The 22,782-nt window shown below is 34.7% G+C and overlaps 1 protein-coding gene across 10 annotated transcripts in view; it reads left to right on the forward strand.

Annotated features, from left to right (window-relative positions):
• Positions 1-22,782, forward strand: part of SYT1 (synaptotagmin 1) — a 518,535-nt gene that overhangs the window by 97,319 nt on the left and 398,434 nt on the right. For all 10 annotated transcript variants that reach the window (XM_070600576.1, XM_070600580.1, XM_070600574.1 and 7 more), the window contains exon 2: positions 13,642-13,763. The gene's annotated coding sequence lies outside the window, so the exon portion shown is untranslated. The remainder of the gene's footprint in view (positions 1-13,641; positions 13,764-22,782) is intronic.

Raw genomic sequence — 22,782 nt, forward strand, 5'->3', positions numbered from 1 at the left:
CTTGGCTCCTAACGCACTCTCTACTTTTAGAAGTTTCCTCTACTTTGTCTTCCAAGACAATGCTCTCTTTTTTTGACTGATTCTTGAGCATATTACATCTTCTCTGTCCACCTTGTATTGATCATTGATGGCCTCAAAGATGCTCAGCCATTTTCTCTTCTTACTCTTTATATGTTCCTAGGAAGATTTCAACTGTTCCCTCAGCTTCTGTTTTACCTATCTGCCAACAATCTCAAATCTCTATCCTCAGCTCTCAAATCTGTTCTTTATTCCTTAGTTTTGCAAATTAAAGAGAGTAGTTAAGAATTTGGGCTTTGAAGAGAAAACGCTTGTTTATGTGATTTTATGCAAATTATTTAATATCTGTGTCTCATTTTCTGAAGAAGAACTGTGGACAATATGGTACCTATTCCATAGTATAGTTGTGAGGGTTACATAAACTACATGTGTAAAGTTCTTGGGACAGAACCTGGCACGTAATAAGTGTTCTATCAGGTTCGTCATTGCTGTCGTCATTATTGCTGATTGAGCGGGTACTAGGAGCACAGGGAGAAATAATGCTGAGCAAACAAGATATGACCCCTCCTCTCCTGGAACATATAGTCTATAATCCTCTATTCCAGCTTCCTAATAGATATTTGTGCTTGGTTGACCTGTTGGTATTTCAACTGTAATGTATTTAAATCTAAATCAAGTATGTTTCCCTCTCAAATCTAGATCTAGTCTTAATAACACTTAACATCTTTAAAATAGTTACCTAGCAAATTGAATATCACTTCAGTTACAGTTTACAGGAAACAATCTTCTGAGCGTTTTTACAAGTTTGAAACAGGGGTTCAGCCACGGGCCAACAATCACACAGCAGCAAGTCCTGGAGGTGACACTTGAACCAAGATTGCTTTCCAGGCCATAACCATATAATAGTTTATTGCCAAAGATGCCATGTTGCATGGGACTTGGTAGATCATCAATAAATATTCTTGAATAAGTGGATATAATGAACCCTTTATTAATTCGGAGTTTTTGACTGTGTCTATTTTATGTTCTGTTAGAAGACCAGGTAGTGGAAAGGAACCAACATTCACTGAGCACTAAACATTTACATACTTAATCATTCATCATACTTCATCTCATTCTATCTTCGTAACTCTAAAACTAGTACCATTATCACCATTTTAAAGATGACAAAACTCAAGAGTTTGAACAATTTTCTCAAGAATCTGAGCTGGTATGTGTTAAAAGTCACAATTTAGTTCCAAATCTGTCTGATTCTAAGGATCCACAATCTTCCTACTGCTCCAACTTGCTGACTTACTTTGCCTGGCAATCTATAGAGAGCAGTTTCCTCTTATACCACATTTTTTAGCTTTTCACAGTTTATATGTCAAACATTTCTGTCAAATCACTTGTTCCAGACAAGTTAGAATAAAAGCATTGACAAGGCAGGTCACCTATGTATTTATTTTTAAAGACTTAGACAGAACCTAGAGGTATGATTCAAAAACTCAAGCATGTGAATTAATCCCCTATTACAGCTTTTTGAAATGATGATATTGGAGAAAGTACTTATTCCTTTTGTGGTTTTGTACACATATAAAACACTCAAAAAGGTTAATATTCATAAAAATGTTGTCTTGCAAATAAGTATTGAGACAAACATAACTGAAACAATCATTGATTTCTGAATTACATATTGCTATTAAGTCAATATATGCTTCTACTCTCTTTAATTTTTCCAGTATATTACTGAACAATTCCTTTTTAAAAAACTAAATACCAAGGATAATAAGTGAAATATTAGCTAATATTTCAGCATATGCTATTAAGGACAATGATGTAGTTTTATGTTCTTGTGTCACAGTAGACAATGGAATCTTAGCCAGCCTAGTACAATGCTGACATATTTTATGTATTGTTTTTTCTCACATATCTTATGTTCAATTTAATAAACTTTTATTAAGTGTATACTGTAGGCGAGGTGTCACTATGGAGGATATAAAAGAGGCTAAGATATCATTTCTGCCCTTGAGGAGTTAATAATCTGATGGTGAAGGCAGACGTGTATGCAATCAACTGCAGTATTTGGAAGAATAAAGTGAGTCTTTTAATAGCAAACAAAGTGCTCTGGTAGTATAAAGAGAGCAAGGCTAGAGGGTAGAGCAATGTGGAGCTTGGATTGAAGTGGCAGGATATTAAAAGGAAGACATCCATTATGAAGCTGAAGCACATATGGGAAATAACATGATAAGAGCCTAGATTAGTCAGTGGACAGATAGAATAGAAGGGAAAAAATATCAGGCACATTTCAAGGGAAGAATCAATAATATGTGACACTTAATCAGATGTAGGGGTAGGGGATGAGGTTGAGTCAAAGATGAATTTACGTTTTCTTATCAGATACTGAGGTAGGGAACACAAAATAAGAAAAAGCTGTGAGGGAAGTGTGGAAAATTTCATTTGAGATTTGTGGGTTTAATATATCATCAGGACATCTATAAGCAGATAATCATCAGGAGGAAATTTGGGTCTAGAGTATAGGGAAGCAGCCAGTGGTAAAGATGTAGTGTTAGGAGTCATTGGTATAGCAGTAATATTTGAAACTATTGGAGTAGGTGGAAGAATATAGAAACAGTAGGGATCTGAGATAAAATAGATGTAGATAGTTGGAAGAAAATGCAGAAAAGTTTACTATGAAAGTTTCATAGTGAAGAGGAGAAAGGTGAGTATATGGTTAAAAGAGTAGGCGATGTGGAATTAATGTTTTGGCTTAGTATGGAGAAAATTGAACTTGTTTGTAAACTCGTAGAAGAAAGAAATAGAGAAAAAAAGAATAAGAATTCTTAACACAGGGTCCATAGAGTAGGAGCCTATTTTGGATTTCGGATTGTATTTGATCTCTTAAAAGCATAAACAATATATTAAGTGTATGTGAATTTTTATTAGAAGAGTCATGAGATTCTCATAATGATCTAGACTTCCCACTGCAACTCCCGAAAAAGAAACTTTGGAATCTCTGACATGTACAGAGAGAACATTTTATGGGCAATGCCCAAGGAAACAGTATGAAGTTAATTTGAGAAGATGTGTATTCTACATCATTTTGTTGAAAAGTTCATCTGTGAATCTCAAAGTGCTCCATGTATGTTTATAACAAATTTGAAAAGAAAAACTCCTATCATCTCTTGATTTGCTCTGAATTCTGAAAAGAAATAGACCTAAAATGATCTTCTCTTATGCATTACTTCAATAAAAGATTACTGAACACTTGCCTAATCTGTGCCAGGCATAGTGCAGGGTGGACTCAAACAATTAGGCAGGACACCTAACCCAGACTTTAAGGGAACCTTGCCAATTTGGTATTCAGTAATGTTTTTAGCAGGCATAATATCTAAGCTGAGTCATGAAGAATTTGTTCATTCAACAAATGGTTATAGATTGCCCATATGGGCCAGACACTATCCAAGGTGCTGAATGGGCATGAATAAGGAAATTTCTGCCTTCATGCATTGTAGCATGAGGGAGACAAACAAATGGACAAATAAACAAAGTCTATAACGTTAGGTCTCGATAAATGTTATAAAGAAAATATATGTTTGGAAAGGGTATAGTGGAAATGGGAGTCTTCCCTACCAAGGTGACACTTGATTAAAGACTGGAATAAACTGAGGGAATGAGCAATGCAAATATCCAGGGAAAGATCGTGAGGGTTAGATGAAAGAGAAACTGAAAGGTCCTGGGTAGGAACATGGTTTGTTGGGCTGGAGGAATGGCCAATGTGTCTAGAGCAGAGTGAGGAACACAGAGAGTAGTAGATGAGTCCAGGAAAGGCCTTATGGGCCATGGTAAGGAATTGGAATAGGAATAAGTCAAGCGAGGGCTGGAAGGAGTAGCTTGACTTATTCTAGAAGTTTGATTTGACTATGATTTAAAAACTAAGTGAAGTGTGAAAATGTGAGTTTGGAGAAGTCAGCGTGTCCAGGAAATAAAGGGCCTTGTAAGCATAAGGAGTTCAGACTTACTCTCAGAGTAAAAGTAAGCCATTAGAGATTTTAAATGGGCAAGTGATGTAATTAATCAGTTTTGTATTTTCACTGAGTGCTTTATGAAGGATGCTTTGGCAGGGGATCAAGATTATCTTCAAGGAGAAAACTTGTAACGGATGGCCCCAAACTCAGTGTCCATTGCTCTTTCCACTACTACTTTCTCTTCTAATAATGGGACCTGTATGTACTCAAGTATTTTAGGAAAATTAATCTGATATTGGAGTAAGATGGATGGAAAGTATAAGATTATTCCAGAGGTTGTTGCAGTAATCCAGGTATAAAGCGATAAAGACCTTAGTCAGTGGTCTCTATGTATTAATGGTGGAAATAGAGAGAAACAGGCACGTTGCTGCTAAACATATTAAGAAGAAAGGATTGATAGAATTGTGCCCAATTACAGAAAGAGGGAAGGAAGCAAAGATGACTCCATATGGTGTTCATGACTAAAGCAACAGTCATTTGTATTTGTGTTTAGCCTATTGGAAACCTCCAATAAACCTGACTTAAATGAATAAATGAATGAACATGGGACCAAATGAGAAAAAGAGGAAATAAGCTTGGAGGGGGTTGGTTTTGCTTTTAGGCATTTTGAGTTTGAAAAGAAAGCACAACGATCTTTGCCTAAATTAAAGCAGGTCATCAGCATCACTATCTCATTTCACATCCTATGCTATCTCAGCAGTATTATAAAAATTAGCTAATTTAGCTAGGTTCACCTTTTAGCCATACACTAAGAAATAAAGCAGAGTGTTACGTTAATGAGCGTGAGCCTGGAAGCCTGATAGCTGGGGCTCAAATCTCAGCTCAACTCCTCACTATTGGTGTGACCTTAAACAAATTATATAATCACTCTACTCCTAAATTTCCTAATCTGTAAAGTGGGGATAATAGTATTATCTTTGTCATAAGATAGTAAGGACTCGATAAATGATCCACTACCCGCTAGCCTTCAACAATTCACTGGAAAACTGAGGTTTGCAGATCAAAGACGTAACTAGATAACTTAATTGTCCAAGATTCTTTACCAAGAGGTACTGATTATTTATCTCTTTTTACAAGACACTGTATTGAGTACAATGCTTTAGATTGAAATAGATGTTTTTTAATGTAGTAGGTCTAGATAATTGTATACGTTTCTTACTGTGCAACACCTAAAATTCTAAGAGTTTTTGAAGTAATTGTACTTTACTGGTTTATGTCATTTATATGTATGTATTTTAAAGAACATGAAATTAAAGTAGCTTACCTTTTTTTAGTTTTATGTGTTATTCTAAAATTTTATCTGTCTGTCATGAATAAATGGTTCAGTCATTAATTGGGCTTGATTTTAAACATTATAAAATTTCGAACTTCAGTCTTCTGAATGGCTCTCTTTAGTTCACAATGCTTTTAGAAATATAAAATAATTCTAGGGACTAAAAATAAATATCCTAGTCTCCCTTTCCCAAGTATAAATGTTAGTGATTCTTAAGTAGCTTTAACTGTTGTAAATTATAGCCTTCTACATCTGATTTAAGAAACAGGTAACTTTATTTAATTTAATTGCTCAATTGATTGTTGATACAGTTGCCTTCTACTTATATTATCTTCTGATTGCCCAAATAAAACATAGAAGATATGTCTTTTTAAAAAATAGGTAATTTATGAAGTTTAGAATCAAGTTTGTGGTTTCTATTACATGAACAAGTTATTTCAATAGGGGCTTCCTCATTCCATGACGTTGTACTTGCTATGTCTGAGTTTTCTCACATCTAGGTTCTTCTGACATTTGCAATGTGATATGAAAATGCAGAACATGCTGAATATTTTGTTCAAATTAACTGTTATACCATAAAGTAAACTTTAAAAAATTTTATAATTTACCTTATTTGTTTATTGACATGTTCTTCTCTCGTCAAAATATACAGCCCCTCCTGTAAATTATAAAAATTTTTATTGTGGCTTCACCATAATCCAGTTTATTTAGTGCTTATTTATGTGAAAAAAGCTTGCATTTATTTACTTAATAATAATACATTGCAATTCAACCCATGTCAGTATCCTCTGCCTTCGTTATTGCAGTTAGTTTCATGATTTTGTTGCCTTTTTATGAAAGCTTATATCTTTTACAATTTCTTGAATTTTAAATACATTTTCTAAAATATTTGCTATGTATATATTTGTTCATGTCTTTATTTTTGTATTTGGCCCTCCAACATTGGCATTGGTGTTAAATTTAGCAAATAGTAAAAGAGTTTTAATTGAATTTAACAAGAACTTAAGCAACATGGAGGCAGAGACTTTGTCTTGTTTGCCCCTGTGACTTCAGACCTGCAAAAATGCCTGCCACAAAGTAGTTGCTCAATAAATATGTATTGCTATAAAGGAGAGAGAGGGGACAAGAGAAAGAGAAATATGAATTAATAAGACAGTTTTTATCAAACTAAAAAGCTTTTTCACAGTGAGGGAAACCATCAGCAAAACAAAAAGACAACATATTGAATGGGAGAAGATATTTGCAAATCATACATCCAATAAGGGGTTAATATCCAAAATAAGTAAAGAACTTATACCACTTAATATCAAATAACAAACAACCCAACTAAAAAATAAGCAGAGGATTTGAATAGACATTGTTCCCAAGGAGACATACAGATGGCCAACAGGCACATGAAAAGATGCTCAGTATCAGTAATCATCAGGGAAATGCAAATCAAAACCACAATTAGATATTACCTCACACCTGTTAGAAAGGCTATTATCAAAAAGACAAAACATAACAAGTGTAGGTGAGAATGTGGAGAAAAGGGAACCCTTGTACACTGTTGGTGGGAATGTAAACTCGTGCAGCCACTGTGGAAAACAGTGTGGAGGTTTCTCAAAAAATTAAAATAGAACTATCAATTATCCAGCAATCCCACTTCTGGTTACTTATCTGAAGAAAATGAAAACACGAATTCAAAGAAATATATGCACCCCTATGTTCATTGCAGCCTTATTTACAATAGCCAAGATAGGGAAGCAGCCTAAGTGTCTATCAATAGATTAATGGATAAAGAATATATATATATATGATGGAGAATTACTCAGCTATAAAAAAAGAATGAAATCTTACCATTTGCGACAATATGGATGGACCTAGAAAGTATTATGCTAAGTGAAATAAATCATAAAGAGCAAGACAAATGCCGTATGATTTCACTTATGTGTGGAATCTAAAAAACAAAATAAATAAAACAGAAGCAGACTCAGATACAGGAAACAAACAGATGGTTACCAGAGGGGAGTTTTGGGGGGTGCAAAATAGGAGAAAGGGATTAAGAGGTACAAACTTTCAGTTATAAAATAAGTATGTCATGGTGATGTAACGTATAGCACAGGGAATATAGTCAATAATGTGGTAATAACTTTGTATGGTGACAGATGGTAACTTGACTTATTGTGATGATCATTTCATAATGTATATAAATATCAACTCACTGTGATATACACCTGAAACTGATAGGATATTCTATGTCAACTATACTTAAATAAAAAAAGACAGCTCTTTCCCTCAAGAGACTTTGAGGCAAGATAAGGAAATATGACATGTGCAGAAAACACTATGAATAGCAATCAGTACGATAATGTATACTCCAGTATACCATGCACCTGAGCTAACATCTGTTGCCAACCTCTCTCTTTTTTTTCTTTCTTCTTCTTCTTCTTCTCCTCAAAGCCCTCCCAGCACATAGTTGTAAATTCTAGTTGTAGGTCCTTCTGGTGGTGCTATGTGGGACGCTGCCACAGCATGGCTTGATGAGTGGTGCTAGGTCCGTGCCCAGGATCCAAACTGGTGAAACCACAGGCTGCCAAAGCGAAGGACAGGAACTTAACACTTGGCCATGGGACGGGAACCCCTGTAGTGCTTTCTAATTTGAATTTGTATTAACTTTATATTAAAAAGAATAATTGTATCAATAATAGTAACACTAACAATAGCCAACCCAATAGGGTTTATTATGTGCTAACATTTTAATTTAATTAATTTATCTAATCCTCATAACAACACTATTGAAGAATTATTATATCCATTTTTTTAGATGAGGCAATTGAAGATTATAGCTAGAAAGTGCCGGAGCCTGGCTTTGAACTCAAGCTATCTGAATACAAAAACCAATGACGACCAAAAAATAACAGTCTTTGAAAGATCAATTCATTCCTCTAGTGTAAATACCATGCAAACAATTTTTTCACACAAGATTCCTTTCTTGTTTTCTTAAATTGGATTTATATACATATATGTATATATACCTTCCATGCTTGTGTGCTTTTACTAAATCTATTCTTCCAATGATTTTTACTGCACTTCAGATCAGAGTTCACCTAAATTCCCACGGTGGTAACTGTTGCTAGTAATCTGGTTGTTAATGTAGTTATCTAGTAATTAATATACTACTAGCAATGGTCTAGAGATCATTCTTATGATGGCTAGTTTGAGCAAACCTCTAGACTAGATTCTTTTTTTCCACTAAATTTATCTTGTAAACAAGTACAAACCTCTTTTGAATAATTTAAAATCAAACTTGAAAATAAATTTACAAAAGAAAAAAGAAATATATTCATTTGCCCTCACTAACGAAAGAATAGAGAAACTGAAGGCAATCAGTTGAACAAAAACAAGTTGTTAAAATTCACAGTGTATTCTATGTTGAGATTTTAGAAATAAAAAAAGATGAAAGTAGATGCATTGTTTTGTGGATTAAATCAGACAAGAGAGCCAAGCTTTTCAAACTCCCTTTTTTGATCAATTCACAAAGAAAAATTATGTAAAATTCCTTGTGGCTTTCAGTCACATTGACTAATATGGTAAAGGATTTCTCCCTGACATTTTTGCTTTAAAAAGAAGTCCAACCAAATCCTAATCTGATAATAAAGCAAAAACTTGTTTTTCTAAGTATTTTATGCTATTTAACATTGTGTTCTTAGAGAGAAGTCAAGTGCTGTGTTGGTTTGACTTGGACCATGTATTATAGCAAGGAAATATGAAGCCTATGATGAAAAAGGCACTTTTCGCTCACTGGACTGAGAATCAAAAGACACGAATGATACTTTCAGCTATGCTACTAATAAGCTGTGAGAAGCTGGGCAAGTCAATTTCCATTTCTGAATACTTTATCAAGGAGGGGAATCATTAGCCCCTTTTGAGAATCTGATGAAAATGCACAAATACATAAATGCCTATAATTTTACATAGTATTTCAGAGAGTTTGCAGACTTCTTGGAATTCTGGTCTCCACTAATAGGTAATTAGCATTAGGAACCGAAAACTAGATCATTCCTAAAGTACTTTCGCATTCTACGTTTCTAATACAATTTGCGAACATTTTGTCCTGAACTATTTTGTTAACCAGGAAAAAAATTTGAATGGTGCAAGTAAAAGCCTAGCTGTACTACTTTCTCCCCTACTTTTTGCCTTTGCCCATTGCAAACAAGATTCTTCTTGCGCAAATATCCTACCGGACAACTTGGCACAAGGAATATTTGAATGTAATTATTCTTTAAATTTCCATGTCTTTGGTAATTTGCTGGTATATGACTGTGATTTGCTTGTACATAAGGTCAAAGATCTGAGGCAATGCATCATAAAATAATCATTTATGTTTTCTTTACCAAGGTTCATCGAATCTTTTAACCTACACTGTCTGCTGTAAAGTTAATTTTCCGTATTAGAGCAATACTCAGATTAGCCTTTTAAAAATTACACTATAAAAAAATGAACATAAGTCAAAATGAAGGGCATCGGAAGCAAATAACCTTTGGTAGTTTTTCTTGGAAAACCATACCTTAACCACATTCCTCTAGATTATTTAAGCTGTTTAGCATATTAAAACAATTTATACCTAACCCAATAAAATTTGTAATACATATGTTCTGGAAGAAAATAGTTGATAAATTAAGAAACATCTCACTGTGGAAACAGTCTATTAAAATTCCTAACTTATTAGATGTTTTCTTTTGTCTATGAGCTTTTATGAATTTGTAACTGTGCCATAAAAACATAATATTTTAATATTACAAAATTTGAAGTACATACATTTGATTTATTCTGTATTCCTGTAAGTTCCTCTGTCAAATAAAGGATTTCAAGGATGTCAGACAGTCCTGTATCTATCTCCGTCTCTAAATTGATAATAACTGAAGGATCTATAGTTTTATGAAGCTATCAAGAGAATTTGCTGGGAAATTATTACATCTTACTCCATAATAATTGAACATACAGTCTAAGAGAAGTATGTTAGTTAGCACAAAATATATGTTGCTTTCAAGTTAGCTTTCTCACCTTTTATTTTTCATACGTTTTCTTTGCCCAAACTGGTTTTATATATACCTTTTCCATAAGTTACAACAACTCTAAATACTGTTTTTAATGATGAAACACCAGGAGCACATTTTATTAGTCTAGTTTGCTTGCCTTTACCATGCAAAGTTGGCCTTGCATGAAGGTAACTTAGGAAGAGGAATAACACTAAATGATTGCTAGCATCTGGGAGACAATTTTCTAAATTTTCCATTCATTTATGCATTCAAGATGTATTTGTTGAGCTACTTCTATTCTACACCAAATGATGTTCCAGGCCCTAGATATGCATCAGTGAACCAAACTGAAAGAAACTCTAGTTCTTATAGATTTTCAAAGAGGTGGTATTGGCGAGAGAAGGAAACAAACAAGCATTAACGTAGAATAATGATAAGTACTAGGAAGGAAAATACAGCATTACTTATAAGTTAAGAAAATAAATCAACTACTAATCATCAGGAGCAAGAAAATTTATTTTTAAACCAATATGATAAATTTTACTTCTGAGAATAGGTAAAAGAATTCTTTTGAATCTTGATATAGGTCCTCACCCACCCCCACCTCAATCTACTATTCAAAGAGTAACTAAAGGGATTAGATCCTTCAGTGGCTTCCCTTGATTCCTTCACCAGGAACCCTCAGCAGAGGCTGAGCTACGACTACCTTGGCACCCTCCACCCTTCTCCGTATTCACTATGTTATAACCACATTGACGTTTTGTTGTTGTTTCTCAAACATGTAAAGCTCCTTTCTGCCTCCAGACTTCACACACATATTGTTCCACCTTGAATCTAATCCTTCACCCCCCACCTTCCAAATCCAGCTAATTCCTAAATGTGATTTCTGCACAGTAGCCAATTCTGGATGAGGCTCCCTTGTTCTCACTTTCCTACCATCTTTACCTGTCCTTTTACCAACTGATTACAATTTAAATTATGTAATGACATAATTCTTCATGTGCATGCATTTATCACCTATTGTAGGCTATTTCATTAGCCTGCAAGCTCCTTGTGGTAAAGTGAGGGGGCTTGCTGAGGCAGCTGTTTCTCTCCTTTGCCAATGAACTTTGCACCCTGCCTGACACAATATAAGCATTTAGAAAATTGTTTCTGAGAGAAAGAATGAATTTCAATAAAAAATGGGTTCGGTTTACAGCACATGGTTTTATGCAACACGTGGCAAAGTGGGTTCTGGTGGGAGCTGGTAATATCCTTTAAACCATGTGACTGAGCAAATGATTCTAGTTGACTCTTGTGTTTTTAAATCTGTGTTACATACTGTTTCTGTCCCAGACTCTGCTGGAAGTCTACTGCTTGCTCGTAGGCTCATAGTCCCAGTGACAGATGGTTTTTAATCTTTGCTATTTGGCTCCCAGAATGGGTGTATATTACTAACTCATGTATTCTCTCCAGTATGTAGAAAATGACTCTAGTGGCCATGCTCTCTGAGGAATCAGATACTTTCTGGGATCCACATGGAGAAAGGTTTTAAATGCTTTCTGGAGGGAAAAGCCACTTTATTCTTGGAATCCTTGTTGAAAAAAGATCCAATTCTGAAAAGCCAAAATTGTGTAAACCATTAAATAATTCCAGGCAGCGATAGCTCAGGACTTCATTTTTAGTCACCTCCCCCAGTACTCTGAAGGGCACACACATATATGCACATAGATACACAGTGCTGGTGATGTTTTCTGCTTCTTTTGACATGAGAAATTAGAATTCTCCTTGAGGATGGAAAGAATCCTTCTTCAGTTTCTAGCATACCCTAAATCTCTATCGTGGCGCTTATCAATTTGTAGTAATATTTTATTTTATTTTCATACCAGTCTCTCCAAATCTTTCAGAGGCAAGAAACTGTCTTTGCTCTTTTTTATCCCCAAGACCTGGCCCCCTAAAAAAGGGTCCATAATAGGCACTCAGTATTCATTGAATGAATCACAGATAATAAGTATTTATGTTGGAAACGGCCTGAGCTGGAATCAACCACCCCTTGTCTATTTCAACCAGGCAAAATAGAACTCAGAAGGCACTCAGGGAATAACTCTCTCTTATGTAGCATCTATTCCTTTAAACAAAGGCCTAAGGTTTTCCCAAACCAAATAACCCTCAGAAGATTTTCCTATGTGGATTTATGCCAGAATGTTTCTGGTCCATTAGTTGGCAAATAGGACTCCTTAATAACTGCAAAGGAATGATAAAATTCTGTTCAAAATATAATGGAAGCTGCAGGGGATTGTATATTCATTTTTTTATAATAGGAAAACTTGAATCCTCAAATAACAGAGTGTTGCCATGTTAGCTTCCTCCTGAGAACTGAAATGCAAACTGAGGAGAGCAGAATGGTGTGATTAGTGTCAGAGCCACTGGAATCTGCAAAGCCCCCACTCTTAACTGGGACAACAGGATTCAGCTGATAACTTAAAGTCTCCCGACCTGTGTCTCTATGTTTCTTACTTAGTTTTTTGGAGAATTCGTATTCCAAAATCATTGTTTAAAAATCTCAAATATACGGCAGTAGGTTGCTCTATATCAAAGAGTAGATAAATGCAATGAGGAGTGTATTAAAGAAAACAGAAAGAATGAAAGGAAGGAGGAAAGAAAAGAAAAAAATATAGAAGGGAAAAAAGGAGAGAGAGAGGGAGGAGGAAAGAACAAAGGATGCGAGGATGGAAGGGAACTATTGAAATATTTGGTAGAGCTCCTCCACAACTCGGACGCTTTGTATGTGCAGTACTTCAATGTCCTTCCTAGGTAAACAGCAATGCCTTTCCTTTTTATTAGCGCTGCTGCGGCTGCTGTTGCTTACAAAAGATTCACAAATCAAAATAGACTCAGTTAGCTTTTCAATAATTCTAAAAGGCGGGGAACACTGCCGGAGAGGGATAGCACTCCAGTATCCTAACAAGGAGTCTTGTTAGCAAAACAAAGTGTGAATTGCTTAGAGATAATTCCCTGCGGTCGGTAATTCCACTGGGTGCCTTCTGTGGCAGCACATGCTATTTCTAAAGACCAATGCCGTTGAACAATATATGTCAGAAGAAATATGAAAAAGTTGATTTTTGAAACGTTTATTCTTCTAGATTTTTCTTTATGTCAGCATGATTCATACCTATTGGTTCTTAGCCTGGAGCACCTAGCACACCCAGGAGTTGAGAAGCAGGATGTGGATAATGAATAGGCTGCATAAGCAGAAGTCCATATACCCAGTCAGTGGTAAAGGCAAGTGCAGAGTTGCAAGCCTGCATTTTCATGGATTATTTCTATTATTCTCTCTTTCAAGGGAAAACAGGAAAAGGAGAACTAGCAAGAGCTTGAGTGACAAACGCCTGGATTCAGATTAGAAGACTGTTCATTTGCCTAGTGCTTCGTTCCTGGAAATTGCGCTGCAACTGCCTGATTAAGGTATTTGGAAAAATCAGAAACATTGATAGGTGTTGTTGATGATCATCCCCCATCCCTATACATATCTTGTGATATGTGGGGGAAAAAGTATTTGTGCGGAAGATTGGAGAACTATATCTCTTACTCTAAAAAAATGCTTCTATAATATTAAAGGAAATATTAGTATTTGTCCCATCTTTTGAAATTACTAGTATTAATGCCTTTGAGGTGCTAGTTTAGTTTTTGGGGCGCTGATGACTTATATACCATTTTTGCTTTCTCCACTCTCATTTTGTACTTCATCCAATCCAAAGTTGTCATGGTTCATTATCTGTAGATGATCTTGAGCAGCCTTGCATTCTAAAAGAATATGCCATGGCATCTGCTTCTGTGCTTTTGTGCCCTGCTGTACAGATGATATTTTAGCAAGAGTATTGGGTAAGAGAGTGGGAGTGAAGGTGGAACTTGTCTAAGTGTTTCTTTGTGCCTACTATGTCTTATTCCCTCATATGTGCCTAATTCAACAAGGAGGTACATATATCACATCGTGACTATTACATATGTTAGAGTACGTAATTGGGGTTGTAAAGTATCTGCTTGAATGTCTTAACTAATGAATTCCATCAAATTCAATTATCATTCTTAGACTCTTCATTAACCAATCAAATTGCCTATTTGGTCTAAGTCATTTCTAACACGCTTTCACCAGGCATAAACACAATTCTATGAAGTAAATTGAAGGTGATTTAATTACCTCACTCATCATTATTTGGAGTCACGTGTTACTCAAGTTTTGGATTTCTAAAGAATCTCCTGTCATGTTATTCTCATTGTATACAGAAAAATAATGTTACACTGTGAGACTATGCCTTGAAGACATCATTCTACTATTTGCATCTTAGTTTTTTCCTGAGGAAGTTGACTACAATGGGTCTCCATAATGAAAGTCATATAGAAATAAACCAACTATACCCTCCAATAAATTCACCGACTTACTCAGTAAATCTGTCCAGTAGGCTTGTGTTATATTACAAGTCCTCCACCTTTTGGGAATGAGCTATTTCCCTACTAGAAGTTTCTTCTATTGCTCATGCGGTATGGTAGTAAGTATAGGATCATAGTTATTATTGTTGAAACATGTTTTTTCTAATTTTCATAATTTCTTTACATGGATTATTAAAACAAAAACAAAGTAGTTCTGAAAATGCATATATTCAGAATCAAAAGTACTTTAGTTTCCTAGGAAATAATTGTCACAGTGCTAATGTATAATGGTTAGTTCAGTCATTTTATAATGAAGGGCATGTGCTGATGTTCTGACAGTGTGGTTCCTACCATACAGTTCTTAGAATATTTTCATTTTATTCTCTTCTACTTTGATGCCTTTTAGGAACAATTTTATGTTCTAGTCTGCAAATATTTTGAGAAATATCTCAAAATGCAACCTGAAGCCAACCTACAGAAGTATCTATTCCTGTGTTCTATGTCAGACTTACTTAAATCAGAAGGCTTGGGAGTGGGCTCTAGAACCAGCATTTTTTATCAGGTTTTTTTTTTTTTGTAAGATTTTATTTTTTTCCTTTTTCTCCCCAAAGTCCCCCGGTACATAGTTGTGTATTCTTCATTGTGGGTCCTTCTAGTTGTGGCGTGTGGGACGCTGCCTCAGCGTGCTTTGATGAGTAGTGCCATGTCCGTGCCCAGGATTCGAACCGAGGAAACACTGGGCCGCCTGCAGCAGAACACGTGAACTTAACCACTTGGCCACGGGGCTAGCCTCTAGAAGCAGCATTTTTAAGTATATGCATCAGATAATTCCAATGTACTCCAAAGTTTAAGAACCACTACTCTACACTATGAGAACAGGGAAATGGCTAAGAGGAAAACATTGTAAAACGATAGACATATAATTGATATCAAAAATAAAAATATTGAAATTAAATTTAGATTTGGAATTTTTCCTACATATTTATATTTCCTGGGACTGTACAAAGGATTTTAGACTGTTTACTTTATTTCCCCTTTCATCTGAATCTTAAATGTTTTGAAATTAAAAATGTTAAGGAAATGAATGTCTATTAATTTAAAAGCTTCCCAAAGTTGCCGAATAATAAAAAAAGGTATTAAATTCATAATTTGTACAATTAATTATTTTCACATTTGGATCTTTAGTTTTACAAAGCTTTCTAAATAACAAGTCATTCTTTCAACGTTAGATGTATCTAATAAGCACTACTTCTTTAAGAATTCTAACCTATATTTTTGTTAGGGTTTCTGTTGAGACAACTCCTATGGGTGTTGAACTTTCAGAAGATAATTTGTTGGTACAAGTAAGTTAAACCTTTTGGACTGAGGATTCCCCATAAGTGAGGGTTCCATAAGCTAACATTTCTATGTTATCTAATTTTAGTAAGAACATTTTAGTAATTTTAGTAAGAGAATTTTCCCATAGTTTTATTTTTAGTGTAAATGATTTATACATTGCTTGCCAACTTAATATGCCAAACGTGAAGTAAGTATACACTTAAGTGAGAGTTAGGAGACAAAGAGCTGTCTTCTGAGCCATGAAAAGACAGAATGTTGTGATTACCTCTGGCACTGGATGAAAGCAAACAGCGACATTAGTTCTAGCAGGAAAACTGCAGAGAGTGTTTGACCCATAAATTTAATTCTTGCTTCCTACATGGTAAACTCCACTGAGACAAGGGTCTAAAAAGGAAAAATGGTCAAAATCTTTAGGTTTTCATCTGAACTTACTTTATGAAGTAAATGTGTCTTAAAGTGACTGGAATAATTTACATTTTTCTCCCAAATCCATAGCAATACTTTTATAAATAAAAGAAATCCCTTGTTTTCAGCAAATTTCAAAGATCACATATATAATACAGCCAGGTGCAAACTTCAATTGGATCGTGTTTCAAAGTTTAATTTATAAGTTAAATAGGACTCAAAACATTTTTTCACACAAAAGCAATACTCTAAATGATGTTAGATGCTCAGATTCAACTTGTTAAAATCTACAGTTATAGTCAAATCATATGATTTGTAAAACTAGGGCTTTGAAGTGAAAAATAATAGAAAACAATACTATATGATTCTAAAAATGAAACCAATTAGACAATTTTTTTAAAATTCTTGTTTACTTTCAATATCACTGCTAGAGGAAAGCAAATTTCATTATAAGTAAATGAGAAATTGAAAGACAGGATAGAAGGTTTTTCTAAAACACAGACAAAGTAGATATAACATAAGCAGTATTCTGAGTAGGGGAAGATGAGATGGAGGGAGCAGATGCTGGGTAGCCCTAGAGTGTGAGGGACAAAATGGTCTCCAATACGGAAAACCAAGCAGGATTAAACTAGCTCTTAAACAGAGAGGATTCACGTTAATGGTTATGTTTACAACTTATGAGAACTGGTGTGTTCAATTATTTTAAAGTGACTAGATATTTATAATCATTACACATCCATTTGGAAAGCAGATGAACAGAGGAAATGTTTAAGGAGAAACAATGAGCACGAATGCTAACTCAGTGAGCATCAAATGAGTGGTGCGAAGAGGGAACCAGTGAGTCTCATAGCCTTCTATAAATGGCTTTTTCTCTGAATTACTCAATCCACCACTCAAGGCTTTATTGAACTACACATTCTAAAGAATTCTACCCTCTGTGTCTTTCAAAAAGATAAGCATCAAGTGTTCCAGGAGAACAAATATACCAATTTGCTGCATTTACCCATACAGTTGTTCCTTTAATTGACAAAATATTTATTGAATACCTGTTGAATACCTACCTATTGAATATTTACCAAATATTTATTAAATAACCACTATTTATTGAATACTGCATATTAGGCATTCTGCTAAATTTGCTACTTTTGGCCCAGACATTAGATTAGATAAAGAATATTTTGTGCTATCTGAATTTTAGTATTTTATGTTTTACTATTTCTCTTTATTTTCTGTTCATTAAATTTGGATGGTTTGAGACAGCAAGTAGCATCTGTGCTTGGGGATGGAGGACCATGAGTGTGAATAACCCAGCGAATAAGGCCCAAAAGAGGGTGTGTCATCTTATTCCTCCCCTCTTCTTTGGCTTTCAAGGAGGTCTTAGCAGCCCCGAGAGGAGCCCCCTTTACTTCCAGTTAACCTAAATAACAAGTGTGAGAGGTGTAAAGGCAAACAGAACTATTTCCTCATGATTAAAATTCTCCAAAGAAAAATTAATAATTTCAAAATAAAGGACTGTAATGGTGTAGCATCTCTTGATTTGATCTAAACCTCACTACTAGGCTACTCTGCAGTATAAGAAGCAAGAAATTAGAAAGCCATTCTCGTGAAGGCACCCATAATTCTTTATCAATTCTAGTTTTCAGTAAAATAAAATGCCTAAAAGGAAAGTTTCCAGAATCTCTATTAGTATTTAGGTTGAGGTACAACAGAAGTCATCACTTAAGTTTTTAAAATCCCTCTCCACCCTAGAATTTCAACTGGGAAAAAAATTGTTTGTTTTCCATCAAAGTTGTTGAAAGGGATTTCTCACTGTAAAACACCCCTCTTTTCCATTTCATTCTCCCAGAACAAGAGCAAAAGATAAGGTGAAGTTTTGACAACATTCAAAGGAGAATCTTAGGACAGGAATGGTCAGTGCCTGTGTGGAGTTAGCTCAGTCTCTGTTTTGCCACTTTCAAAAACTACCATGAAAACCTGATATCAGAAATCTCAAGAGTCCGTTGCACCCCTATGTTCATTGCAGCATTATTTACAATAACCAAGATGTGGAACCAGCCAACATGCCCAGAAACTGATGATTGGATAAAGAAGATGTGGTATATATACACAATGGAATACTACTCAGCCATAAAAAAGACAAAATTGGCCCATTCACAACAACGTGGATGGACCTCGAGGGTATTATGTTAAGCGAAATAAGCCAGTCAGAGAAAGACGAACTCTATATGATTCCACTCACAGGTGGAAATTAGTATATTGATAGGGAGATCAGATTGGTGGTTACCAGGGAAAAGGGGGCGTAGGGGGAGGGCACAAAGGGGGAAGTGGTGTACCCACAACATGACTAACAAAAATGTACAACTGAAATCTCACAAGGTTGTAATCTATCATAACATTAATTAAAAAAAAAAAAAAAAAAACTACCATGAAAACTTGGGCTTAATAAGACAACAATGGTATCACCCGACAACCTTGTGTGAATTTCCCAAATGCTTTTGTCCCCTATTCCTTTGAAGTGATATTTCAAAATTGCCTGACCAATGCTCTATCATAGTTATCTTCATATACAAACTTGATGTTCCCTACTTAGGTTTCCAATCAATGCATCTTTGTCTCCTACTCTCCCTTGGCCCAAAAGACCTTGTCCATCATGGAGCCTGCGTTCACACATTTATTTATTCAACGATGATTTTGTTAAGCTCTTCCTATGCTGGTCACTCTTCCCAGCCCTGTGCCCAGGCCCCTGTTCTCATGGAGACTTCATTTTATTGGAGAGGCCAACTGCTAACAGGGAACAAATATATAAATACTCAGATCCACTAAAACACTGGTCATCTAATAATTCTAATCATATTCTTCTCTACCTTGATACCTCTCTAAGTATCAAGAATCACTGATTCTACTTTTCGATTAATCTCATTGATTCTTACTGTTGTCAACTGTGCACTAAAATCAATCTGATCCACTTATTTTAACTCTTTTCATCTTCTTAAATGGAAAGGACAAGGAGATGCATAAATTTACATATTACATAAAGGTGAATTGCCTGAGAAATGTAATCCATATAGCTAAGTAATGCCAGGGTAGCTGCACTTTGGTCATTATGGAATCAAATACCCCACAACCCCAGCCTCGAAAGGCATCTTTTCTGATCCTGAGATTTTTCTTCATTATATTTTCCAGTGACTAAGTGTCTTATTCTGGGACACTTCAGAACACATCTTTTGCTCTGTTGCTCTGCCTGTCTGTCAAAGTAGCTTTGGTATGGATTAAGTTGGACTAGCCACTCTTAAATTCAATAAGAATTGTATATATCTAGTCAATATAAAAAGAACAGTATACTTCAGAGAATTCATTAGGGTAATAGGAAGGGAAATAATTTAATGGAAGATACTGACTATAAAGCAGAAAATAGATAAGAAAAGAATATATAACAACTTTTGAGAATGTATACATTCTTTAAGAAGAGATCAACCGTAACCTGAGTTATAGAAATTGGACATTAATTCTTGATAATTCCCCTTAAATTAATCATCACTTAAAAATAAACTAATAACATTAAAATGAAAAACTTAATTAGGGTAGAACCACTCTAATAATAAAAGTGGTTTTTACATTTACTTATGCTGATACTTATTGAAGTCCAACGAAATATTTTATGGAGAAGTTAAATATTTTTTATTGTAATTTAATAAAAGCATAACTGTTGTTGCCTTTATTAGTTTATTTAGTGTTGATTCAATTTTTTTATCTGAATATATTTTTGCCAATTGTTAGGCATTTAAAAGAATCTTCATTTTGCCATACATTTAGCCCTTTAAGTAATGTGCAACTAAACATATATTGAACATATACACGGGAGGATAATAAGGTTCACAGGAGCATAATCCTATAGAGAAATAGAACCATAGTAGGAAATATATAAAATAGATGGAACAATACTTTCAAAAACCCAATAAGAATGTCAGGCAACAAAAGGATATGTTGAAGGACAGAAAATCGTTTCAGATGCTATAGTAATGAACTCTGGAAAGCTGTCCTTTTCTTAACATTGTAAAATTCACATTGAACTACTTGAAACATTATCTAATTTTGCTATATGTATCCAGTTTAATCACTGATTACCAGTTTGTTTCATATCAACAATTCTGGTGGACTGAGATGAGGCATTTGCCACTTCCCATTCATAAATACATATCTTATCAATAATGTCATTATATATATATCAGCAACAAATAAAAAACTGAAAATCCCCAAGAGTCAGAAAAGAAGAACTCAAAGGCAGAGGAGAAAGACTAAGAGCTGATGTTGTGACTCAACAGGGAGAAGTTTGTCCCTTATCAAGTCTCTAATGACTGGAGGACCTGGATCGAAGCAGGTTAGAGACCTGGAACTGAAAATCTCACATAAATTCAAGACCCTAGAGGAAATGCTTCGTCCTTGATGAAGCAGCAAGAAAATTCCACTTACTGATCCAGGGAAGTGATTAGAGCTTATCTGCCTAGGAATCTAGATGAAATGGAGAAAAAAATAGCTCTACTGTGACAAATCAAAACATCAGATCTTGGCATGTGCCAGTGTGGGGTTTAAATTAATATTATTCACAGTGCATGAATCCCCCAAAATGTAATTTATATAGATTGATGGGAACCTACAATTCTGTATAGAAGCATATCTGAGCCAGAACAAACAGGACCCCTTAAGAAAAAAAAACCTGAAAATTAGTTTAAAATTAAGCAAGTAATGATAAAGCCCCATATGAGAATTTTCCAACATAACAAACAATAGGCAGGAACCACAAGCAAGAGGATTAGAATCTTAAAAATTTGAGAGAACTTAACAATATGCAAAAAATTATAAACTATTTTTAAAATAATTATAAAGAACAAAAGGAAGAAAGAAATCAACAGTGGGATCCTATGAAAATAAATTAGCAGGTTTGAGAAGGAACCAAATAATACTCACAGGAAAGAAAAATACAGCTTTAAAATTTAAAAAGTTAATGAGAACTTTTAGGAGGAAAAGAGAAATGACCCAAAAGAATATTAATGGACTGTGAATTATATCTGAATAAATTTTTTAGAATGGGCACAGAGAGCTATGAGATGGAAAAATTAAGAGACATGGAGGAAGAGAATAAGAAAGCTCACCAAATGTCTACCAGGAATTCCACATGAACAAAATTCCAAGATAATAGCTGAGAATTTTCCATATTTGAAGATGTGAGTACTATATAGGGAATCATTCCCAGCCACAAACGAGATAAATGAAAATAAATTCATAAATAGACATTGTAACAAAGGTACAGAACTCCAAAGATAATGCAAAGATCTTAAAAATCTATAACAGAGAACAGACAGCATATAAAGAAGCAAGGAAAAAGATAAATATTTCATCAACTAAAATAGACAAAATGACAATGGAAGAAATAATTTCAAGTGTTGAAGGAAAATAACTAGCAACTCAAGTTCCATACTTACATGAACTATTTTTTCAAAATGAGAAAAAATAAATGTATTTTTTTCAGAAAATGACTAAAGAAATTCACGACTCAAAATATATGGTTTCTGGGGCCAGCCCTGTGGCGTAGAGATTAAGTTCACGTGCTCCACTTCATGGCACAGGGTTTCACTGGTTCGGATCCTGGACATGGACCTAGCACTGCTCACTAAGCCATGCTGAGGTGGCATCTCACATAGCACAACCAGAAGGACCTACAACTAGAATATACAACTATGTCCTGGGGGGCTTTGGGGAAGAGAAGAAAAAAAAAAGATTGGCAACAGATGTTAGCTCATGTGCCAATCTTTAAAAAGAAAAAAAAAAATATATATATATATATATATATATATATATGTTCTCTGCATTTGGGTGAAACCCTGGTTGTAAAATATTTCAGCCTTGAAAACTTGGTTATTTTAGGGTTCACTAAACTAAGAAGACATTATCATCAATGAAGTATGGTTAAAGCCAAATTCATTGCTCACATATCTTTATATACCAAATATTTAAAATTTTAATGGCATCAGAGAGGTGCCCATTTAATAGTTAACTGGCCTGAAGTAATAGAAACTGCACTGTCCTGATCATTTACATTGCCGTTCTTCTTAATAGCAACTTCAAATTTGAAATCTTTGTATTCTCCTAAGATCATCCTTCTAGTTCTTGAACCATCATTAGATATAGTCTATTACATTTCAAAATGTACATCCAGACATTTAGATGTGTACACATGTAAATGCCTATCTTGCTCAAATATTCTGGAATACTGTGAAAAATTTATAAATAATAGAGTAGCTAAATCGTTATACCA

Source organism: Equus przewalskii, chromosome 29, assembly GCF_037783145.1.
Source record: "Equus przewalskii isolate Varuska chromosome 29, EquPr2, whole genome shotgun sequence".
In the NCBI taxonomy this organism is placed as follows: domain Eukaryota; kingdom Metazoa; phylum Chordata; class Mammalia; order Perissodactyla; family Equidae; genus Equus; species Equus przewalskii.